This window comes from Mesoplodon densirostris, chromosome 1, assembly GCF_025265405.1.
Source record: "Mesoplodon densirostris isolate mMesDen1 chromosome 1, mMesDen1 primary haplotype, whole genome shotgun sequence".
In the NCBI taxonomy this organism is placed as follows: Eukaryota; Metazoa; Chordata; class Mammalia; order Artiodactyla; family Ziphiidae; genus Mesoplodon; species Mesoplodon densirostris.
Genome location: NC_082661.1, coordinates 155152369 through 155161596, shown reverse-complemented (window position 1 = coordinate 155161596; position 9228 = coordinate 155152369). Strand labels below are relative to the sequence as shown.

Below are 9228 nucleotides of genomic sequence, written 5' to 3'. Positions count from 1 at the left end.
GCTATGAACATTTGTTTGCTTTATTTTTTTAGATTCCACAGATAAGTGACATCATACAGTATTTGTCTTTGAGTGACTTATTTCACTAAGAATAATATTCTCTAGGTCCATCCACATTACTGCAAGTGGCAGAATTTCATTCTTCTTTATGGTTAATATTCCATTATATATAAAAACCACATCTTTTTTATCCATTTGTCTGTTGATGGACACTTGGTTGCTTCCATATCTTGGCTATTGTAAATAGTGCTGCTATGAACATTGGGATGCATGTATCTTTTCAAATTAGTGTTTTCATTTTTTTCCATATATATATACCTAGGAGTGGAATTGCTGGATCATATGGTGGTTCTATTTTAGTTTTTTGAGGAACCTCTGTACTGTTTTCCATAGTGGCTGCATCAATTTACATTCCCACCAACAGTGTATAAGAGTTCCCTTTTCTCCACATCCTTGCCAACATTTATTATTTGTAGACTTTTTGATGATAGCCCCTCTGGCAGGTTTGAGGTGATATCTTATTGTTTTGATTTGCACTTCTCTAATAATTAGCAATGCTGGGCAGCTTCTCATGTGCTTGTTAGTCATCTGTATGTCTTCTTTGAAAAATGTCTACTCAGGTCTTCTGCACATTTTTTTATTTTTTATTTATTTTTTTGATATTCAGTTGTATAAGCTGTTTATATATTTTGGATATTAACCCCTTGTTGCTTAGATCACTTGAAGATATTTTCTCCCAAAGAGAGCTCTGCCTGTGCTTTCCTCTAGGAGTTTTATGATTTTAGGCTTTACGCTTAGGTCTTTAATCCATTTTAGGTTTATTTTTGTATATGATGTGAGGAAATGTTCTAATCTCATTCTTTTACATGTAGTTTTCCCAGCACCACTTATTGAAGAGATTGTCTTTCCTCTTGATTCCTTTGTTGTAGATTAACTGACCATGTGTCTGTAACTTTATTTATTTTTAAAAATATTCATTTATTTAGACTGCGCCGGGTCTTAGTTGCGACATGTGGGCTGTTTTAGTTGCAACATGCGGGATGTTTTTGTTGCGACATGCAGGATGTTTTAGTTGTGGCCTGTGGATTCTTAGTTGCACTATGCATGCGGGATCCAGTTTCCCGACCAGGGATTGAACCCGGGCCCCCTGCATTGGGAGTGCCTACTCTTACCCACTGGACCACCTGGGAAGTCCCGTGACTGTGACTTTAAATTGAAGAACAACACTGTACAAACATGACAGTATGAAGAATATCAGTCTTCAGTGAATTTTTATTTCTGTAGTTTAAAAAGACAGTATTTTGAACCATTTTTTTCCCCTGAGTAGAGACTTATCTTTCTTGCAGGAATTTTCTTTCCAGAGAGTATTTCTATGGCCCTTTAATATTTTACATTCTTTTTGTTTCTGCTATATTTCTTCTTTATTTTACACTTTTTTCTTTTTTTAGTTCAAAGTCAATACTCCATTCCAGCCTCCTAGATAATTCATTCTTATCACATACTTTTAACTAGTACTTACTAGCCCATCATCTTCTCTATCCTCTAGATTTCTCTTAAATGAATCTTACTGTGCCACTGGCAGGATTTTTCCTTTCGGCGTTTCCTTTTTAGCCTCTAACTACCACACTTGAGCATGTACAGTAATTAATAAAGATAGATTCTTTCTTTTTTTATATAATAATTTTTAAAATATTTATTTTATTTTATTTGTTTATTTGGTTGTGCTAGGTCTTAGTTGTGGCTCACTGGTTCCTTAGTTTTGGCACTTGAGCACCTTAGTTGCATCATGCTAACTCTTAGCTGCAGCATGCAAGTGGGATCTAGTTCCCTGACCAGCGATCGAACCTGGGCCCCCTGTATTGGGAGCATGGCGTCTTACCCACTGGACCACCAGGGAAGTCCCAAGATAGATTCTTTCTTTGGTAATATATATATTTTTTTAATTTATTTATTTGGCTGTGTCAGGTCTTCGTTGTGGCATATGGGATCTTTTGCTGCAGTGCTCGTTGTGGCGTGTGGGCTTCTCTCTAGTTGTGGCATGCTAGTTTTCTCTTCTCTAGTTGTGACTCAGGTTCCAGAGCACGTGGGCTCTGTAGTTGAGGCGCGGGAGCTCAGTAGTTGTGGCTTGAGGGCTTAGTTGCCCAGCGGCATGTGGGATCTTAGTTCCCCTTTCTTTGGTAATATTGTGAACTGATAACTGGAAAAATCTTCCTATAAAACATCCAGGGCTTCCCTGGTGGCGCAGTGGTTGAGAGTCCGCCTGCTGATTCAGGGGACACGGGTTCGTGCCCCGGTCTGGAAAGATCCCACATGCCGCGGAGCGGCTAGGTCCGTGAGCCATGGCCGCTGAGCCTGCGCATCTGGAGCCTGTGCTCCGCAACGGGAGAGGCCGCAACAGTGAGAGGCCCGCATACCGCAAAAAAACAAAACAACAACAACAAAAACATTCTTTTAAGTAAAGAACTGATGTTTAATGGCCATAAATTCCTCTCACCCCAATATGCACTTCCTTTTGCAGTGCAACTTTGCTGCTTCTTGTTCAGGAGATGGTCTATTCCCTCACCCTTTACACCTGGATTGCTCTTGTATTCTGCCACCAACTGGTGTGCTGTAATACAATTCAATTTTAATGCTAATTATTTGGCATTATTGTAGGAATCCACAGCTTGAATGTCATGATCTCCAACAAGACTGCTCTTGGCTTCAGATGCCAGCCACAAGTGGGGTCCTCCAGCCACCTGCACTTCCAACCAACTAGTTAAAAATATGGAGGGTTCACATGAACCCCCTCAGATTCGGTAACTCATTAGTATGACTCATAAAATTCAGGAAAGCACTGTACTTACAATAACAGTTTGTTATAAAGGGTACATGTCAGAACCAACCAAATGAAGAGACACATATGACAAAGTGTGGGAGGATTCTGAATACAGAGCTTCCACGCCCTCTCCTTGTAGAATCAGGGTGTATCACCCTCTTGGCACATCAATGTATTCACCAACCAGGAAGCTTAACTGGAATTTGGTGTCTAGAGTTTTCACTGGGATTTCATTATATAGGCATGATTGACTGAATCACTGGCCTTGTGATTAAACTCAATATCCAGCCCCTCTCCCCTTTCTGGAGATTACACTGGCTCAAAGCCCCAACCTTTTAATCATATAGTTGATCTTTCTGGTGACTAGCCCCATCATGAGTCTTCTTATCTCATAGCATAAACTAAGGTGATATCCAAGGGGGGTCATGAATAGCAAAGACATCCTTAGTACTTAGGAAGTGCCAAGGATTTAGAGCCTCACTCCCAGGAACCAGAGACAAAGACTGGTCATATTCTGTATCATATAATGCCGTTTAACCAATAGAATATAGTGAAAATGTGTTATATGACTTCCAAGGCTAGGTCTTAAGAAACCTTACAGTTTTCCACTTTGTACTTTTGTAATGCTGCCCCAGGACCGCGATGTAAAAAAGTTGGTCTAGCCATGTAGAGAAAAACTGAGGTGCATCAGCCAATAGCCGACACTGACTGTTAATCCTGTGAATGAGGCCGTTTTGGACCCTCCAGCTGAGTGCAGTTTCATCAATGACCCCAGGCAGAATGAGCAGAGGGGAACCCACATTCAACCCAGGGAAGTGTGAGATATAGTAAAACATTGCTGTGTGAAGCCACTAAGTTTTAGTGTTGTTTGTTATGTAGCAATGGATAACTGATAGTTGGGAGCCAAAAACAAAGGTAAAACCAAAGCTGAAAGCAAGTAAGCTCTCAGCCCTATCCTAAGGTTAGAGGTGGTTTTCCCATCTTGATAACAATGGGGCTTAGGTTTTTGTTTTTGTTTTTTTAAATATTTATTTATTTATTTATTTAATTTATTTGGCCTTACCGCGTCTTAGTTGCGGCTTGCGGGATCTTTTAGTTGTGGCGTGTAGGATCTAGTTCCCTGAACAGGGATCGAACCCGGGCCCCCTGCATTGGGAATGCCGAGTCTTAGCCACTGGACCACGAGGGAAGTCCTGGCGCTTAGGTTTTTTAATTAATTAATTAATTAGTTAATCTGTTTTTTGCAGTGGTCAGGCTATTTTAACTTTAATTACTTTTTTTTGTTTAATACATCTTTATTGGAGTATAATTGCTTCAAAATACCGTGTTAGTATCTGTTGTACAACAAAGCAAATCAGCCATATACATACCCATGTCCCCATATCCCCTCCCTCTTAAGCCTCCCTCCCATCCTCCCTGTTCCACCCCTCTAGGTCACTGCAAAGCACTGAACCAATCTCGCTGTGCTAATGCTGCTGCTTCCCACCAGCCAACTATTTTATATTAGGTAGTGTATATACGTCGATGCTACTCTCACTTCGCCCCAGCTGCGCCCTCCCACCCCATGTCATCAAGTCCATTCTCTATGTCAACTTCTTTATTCCTGCCCTGCAACAAGGTTCATCAGTACCATTTTTATTTTTTTTAGATTTCATATATATGTGTTAGCATACGGTATTTGTTTTTCTCTTTCTGACTTACTTCACTCTATATGACAGACTCTAGGCCCATCCACCTCACTACAAGTAACTCAATTTTGTTTCTTTTTATGGCTAATATTCCATTGTATATGTGCCACATCTTCTTTATCCATTCATCTGTTGATGGACATTTAGGTTGGTTCCATGTCCTGGCTATTGTAAATAGTGCTGCAATGAACATTTTGGTGCACATCTCTTTTTGAATTATGGTTTTCTCAGGGTACATGCCTAGTAGCGGGATTGCTGGGTCATATGGTAGTTCTACTTTTAGTTTTTTAAGGAACCTCCATAGTGGTTGTATCAATTTACATTCCCACCAACACTGTAGGAGGGTTCCCTTTTCACCACACCCCTTCCAGCATTTATTGTTTCTAGCTTTTCTGATAATGGCCATTCTGACTGGTGTGAGGTGATACCTCATTGTGGTTTTGATTTGCATTTCCCTAATAATTAGTGATGTTGAGCATCTTTTCATGTGCCTCTTGGCCATCTGTATGTCTTCCTTGGTGAAATGTCTATTTAGTTCTTCCACCCATTTTTTAACTGGATTGTGTGTTTTTTTGATATTGAGCCCCATGAGCTGTTTGTATACTTTGGAGATTAATCCTTTGTCTGTTGTTTCATTTGCAAATATTTTCTCCCATTCTGAAGGTTGTCTTGTTTATGGTTTCCTTTGCTGTACAAAAGCTTTTAAGTGTAATTAAGTCCTATTTGTTTATTTTTGTTTTTATTTCCGTTACTCTAGGAGGTGGGTCGAAAAAGATGTGGGCTGAGGTGGCTGGCGAGCACTGAGTTGCTGGGCGCGTGGAGCTGCCCGGCCGCAGGAAGTCTCTTGCAGGCTCAGCCGGTGGAGAGTCTTGGCAAGCAGCCACAAGGGCTAGATCCCAGGGATGAGAATGTCCAGGGGAGATGTGAGCCCACTGGGGCTCCCGCCCCCCTGTCGCTGAAGCACCCCCAGCCCCGGGCCCAGCATGCGCCTGTCAGTGCGGAGGGCACTGCTGGCAGCTGGCCTCGCCCTGGCCCTGGTGCTGCTGGTCCAGCTGGGGCAGCAGGTGCTGGAGTGCCGGGCAGTGCTAGGGGCCCCCCGGAGGGCCATGTGACTGGAGCAGGAGGACCTCGTGATGGTGGGCACGGACCACGTGGAGTACCTCTACGGCAAGGCCATGCCACTCATCTTCGCAGGGAGCGAGCCCTGGAGTGGCACCACGCTCACGCGTGCGGTGCTGGACGCCCACCCCGAGCTGTGCTGCAGGGAGGAGACCCGCATCATCCCCTGCGTGCTGTCCATGCCCAGGCCTGGTCCAAGTCGGGCCGGGAGAAGCTGCCGCTGGACGAGGCGGGTGTGACAGGCGAGGTGCTGGACGCTGGCCTTCATCTTGGAGGTGATCGCCAAGCATGGAGAGCCGGCCCGTCCTCTTTAACAAAGACCTCCCCTTCATGCTCAAGTCCTCCATCTACCTGTCGCGCCTGTTCCCCAACTCCAAGTTCCTGCTGATGATGCTGGACGGCCGGGCCTCTGTGCACTCCATGATCACCCGCAGGGTCACCGTCGCTGGCTTCAACCTCAGCAGCTACAGCGACTGCCTCAACAAGGGAAACAAGGCCACTGAGGTGATGTACGCCCAGTGCATGGAGGTGGGCAAGGACAACTGCCTGCCCGTGTACTACAAGCAGCTGGTGCTGCACCCCCGGCGCTCCCTCAAACTCATCCTCGACTTCCTTGGCATCACCTGGAGCGATGCTATCCTGCACCATGAGGACCTCATCGGCAAGCCCGGTGGTGTCTCCCTGTTCAAGATCGAGCGATCCACAGACCAGGTCATCAAGCCCATGAACCTGGAAGCTCTCTCCAAGTGGACTGGCCACATCCCTGGGGATGTGTTGAGGGAGATGGCTCAGATCGCCCCCATCCTGGCTCGGCTCGTCTATGACTCCTATGCAAACCCGCCCAACTATGGCAGGCCCGACTCCATTGTCATCAACAACACACCAGGTCTTGAAAGGGGATGATAAAACACCAGCCATTCTGAAAGGCTATCTTCAGGTGAACCAGAATAGCACCTCTTCCCACCTAGGAAGCTCATGATTTCCAGGTCTTTGCAAATGGCTTTGTTGCCAGAAGAGAAGAAACTTTGCATTCAAGTGGAAATTGGACCTCTAATCCAAACATATTGCTTGCTATTAATCGCCAAAACAGAACTGCTCATGAGGAATGTATTTGTATATGTTTGCAAAAGCTGAATCATGGAAAACTTAACCTTGAAACACTCTAACTTAGGGTAGTCTGGGGTAGAGAACCAAGAGTGTGGAGGTAGTCCAGCTTTTGAAACTTAGATATTTTATATTTTTCCCCTTGGGCTTCCCTGGTGGCGCAGTGGTTGGGAGTGCGCCTGCCGATGCAGGGGACACGGGTTCGTGCCCTGGTCCGGGAAGATCCCACATGCCGCGGAGCGGCTGGGCCCATGAGCCATGGCCACTGAGCCTGCGCACCTGAAACCTGTGCTCCGCAACGGGAGAGGCCACAGCAGTGAGATGCCCACGTACCGCAAAAAAAAAAATTAAAATTAAAACAAAAAACAAAAACATAATATATTTTTCCCCTAGAGAAATTTTTTTTAAGAAATGGATTTGCCATCCTCCTTAATTTGCAGGACTGCCTTGGTGTCTTTGTTTGCTGGAACAAGGCCCACCACCCGTGCCTCTCCTGTTAACCCTTACTTTTGAATTCAAAGAATCTATTTAAGAATTTAATATATGAGGCTTTCTTTGATTCCTCCTCAGTACTACTCACAGAGAAAAATATATATATATTATTTGAATAAACTGAACAGGAACTCATTTGTCTGTGCCTTACTTTAAAGAAAAAAAAAAAGATCTTGCTGTGGTTTATGTCAGAGTGTTTTTCCTATGTTTTCCTCTAAAAGTTTTATAGTGTCTGGTCTTACATTTAAGTCTTTAATCCATTTGGAGTTTATTCTTCTGTATGGTGTTAGGTAGTGTTCTAATTTCATTCTTTTACATGTAGCTATCGAGTTTTCCCAACACCACTTATTGAAGAGGCTGTTTTTTCTCCATTGTATGTTCTTGCCTCCTTTGTTGTAAATTAGGTGCTCATTCGTGTGTGGGTTTATCTCTGGGCATTCTATCCTGTACCATTGATCTATATTTCTGTTTTTGTGCCAGTACCATACTGTCTTGATTACTGTAGCTCTGTGGTATAGTTTGAAGTTGGGGAGCCTGATTCCTCCAAATCCGTTTTTCTTCCTCAAGATTGCTTTGGCTATTCAGGGTCTTTTGTGTTTCCATATGAATTGTAAGATTTTTTGTTCTAATTCTGTGAAGAATGCCATTGGTAGTTTGATAGGGATTTCACTGAATCTGTAGACTGCTTTGGGCAGTACAGTCATTTTCACAATACTGGTTCTTCCAATCCAAGACATAGTTTATTTCTCCATCTGTTTATGTCATCTTTGATTTCTTTCATCAGAGTTTTATAGTTTTCTGAGTACAAGTCTTTTGCCTCCTTAGGCAGGTTTATTCCTAGGTATTTTATTCTTTTTGTTGCAGTGGTAAATGGGAGTGTTTCCTTAATTTCTCTTTCTGATTTTTTGTTGGTGTATAGGAATGCCAGAGATTTCTGTGCATTAATTTTGTATCCTGCAACCTTACCAAATTCATTGATTGGCACTAATAGTTTTTGGTGGCATCTTTAGTCATCAGCAAATAGTGACAGTTTTACTTCTTTTCCAATTTGTATTCCTCTTATTTCTATTTCTTCTCTGATTGCCATGGCTAGGACTTCCAAAACTATGTTGAATAAGAGTGGCAAGAGTGGACATCCTTGTCTTGTTCCTGATCCTAGTGGAAATGCTTTCAGTTTTTCACCATTGAGAATGATGTTTGCTGTGGGTTTGTCATATATGGTCTTTATTATGTTGAGGTAGGTTCCCTCTATGCCCATTTTCTGGAGAGTTTTTATCATAAATGGGTGTTGAATTTTGTCAAAAGCTTTTTCTGCATCGATTGAGATGATCATATGTTTTTTATTCCTTACTTTGTTAATGTGGTGTATCACACTGATTGATTTGCGTATGTTGAAGAACCATTGCATCCCTGGGATAAATCCCACTTGATCATGGTGTATGCTCTTTTTAATGTGCTGTTGGATTCTGTTTGCTAGTATTTTGTTCAGGATTTTTGCATCTATGTTCATCAGTGATATCGGTCTATAATTTTCTTTTTTTGTGATATCTTCTTCGGTTTTGGTATCAGGGTGATAGTGGCTTTGTAGAATGAATTTGGGAGTGTTTATCCCTCTGCAAGTTTTGGAAGAGTTTGAGAAGGATTGGTGTTAGCTCTTCTCTAAATGTTTGATACAATTCACCTGTGAAGCCATCTGGTCCTGGACTCTTGTTTGTTGAAAGGTTTTTAATTATGGTTTCAGTTTTGTTACTTGTGATAGGTCTGCTTATATTTTCTAAATCTTCCTCATTCAGTCTTGGAAAATTGTACCTTTCCAAGAATTTGTCAATTTCTTCGTGATTGTCCATTTTATTGTTATATCGTTGTTTGTAGTAGTCTCTTATAATCCTTTGTATTTCTGCAGTGTCAGTTGTGATTTCTCCTTTTTCATTTCTAATTTTATTGATTTGTGTCCTCTCCCTTTTTTTCTTGATGAGTCTGGCTAAGGATTTATCAATTTTGTTTATC

At 42.4% G+C, this 9228-nt stretch overlaps 1 pseudogene; it reads left to right on the top strand.

Annotated features, from left to right (window-relative positions):
- The first annotated feature begins 5474 nt into the window (after window positions 1-5474).
- Window positions 5475-6637, top strand: LOC132484737 (protein-tyrosine sulfotransferase 2-like; annotated as a pseudogene).
- The last annotated feature ends 2591 nt before the right edge of the window (window positions 6638-9228 follow it).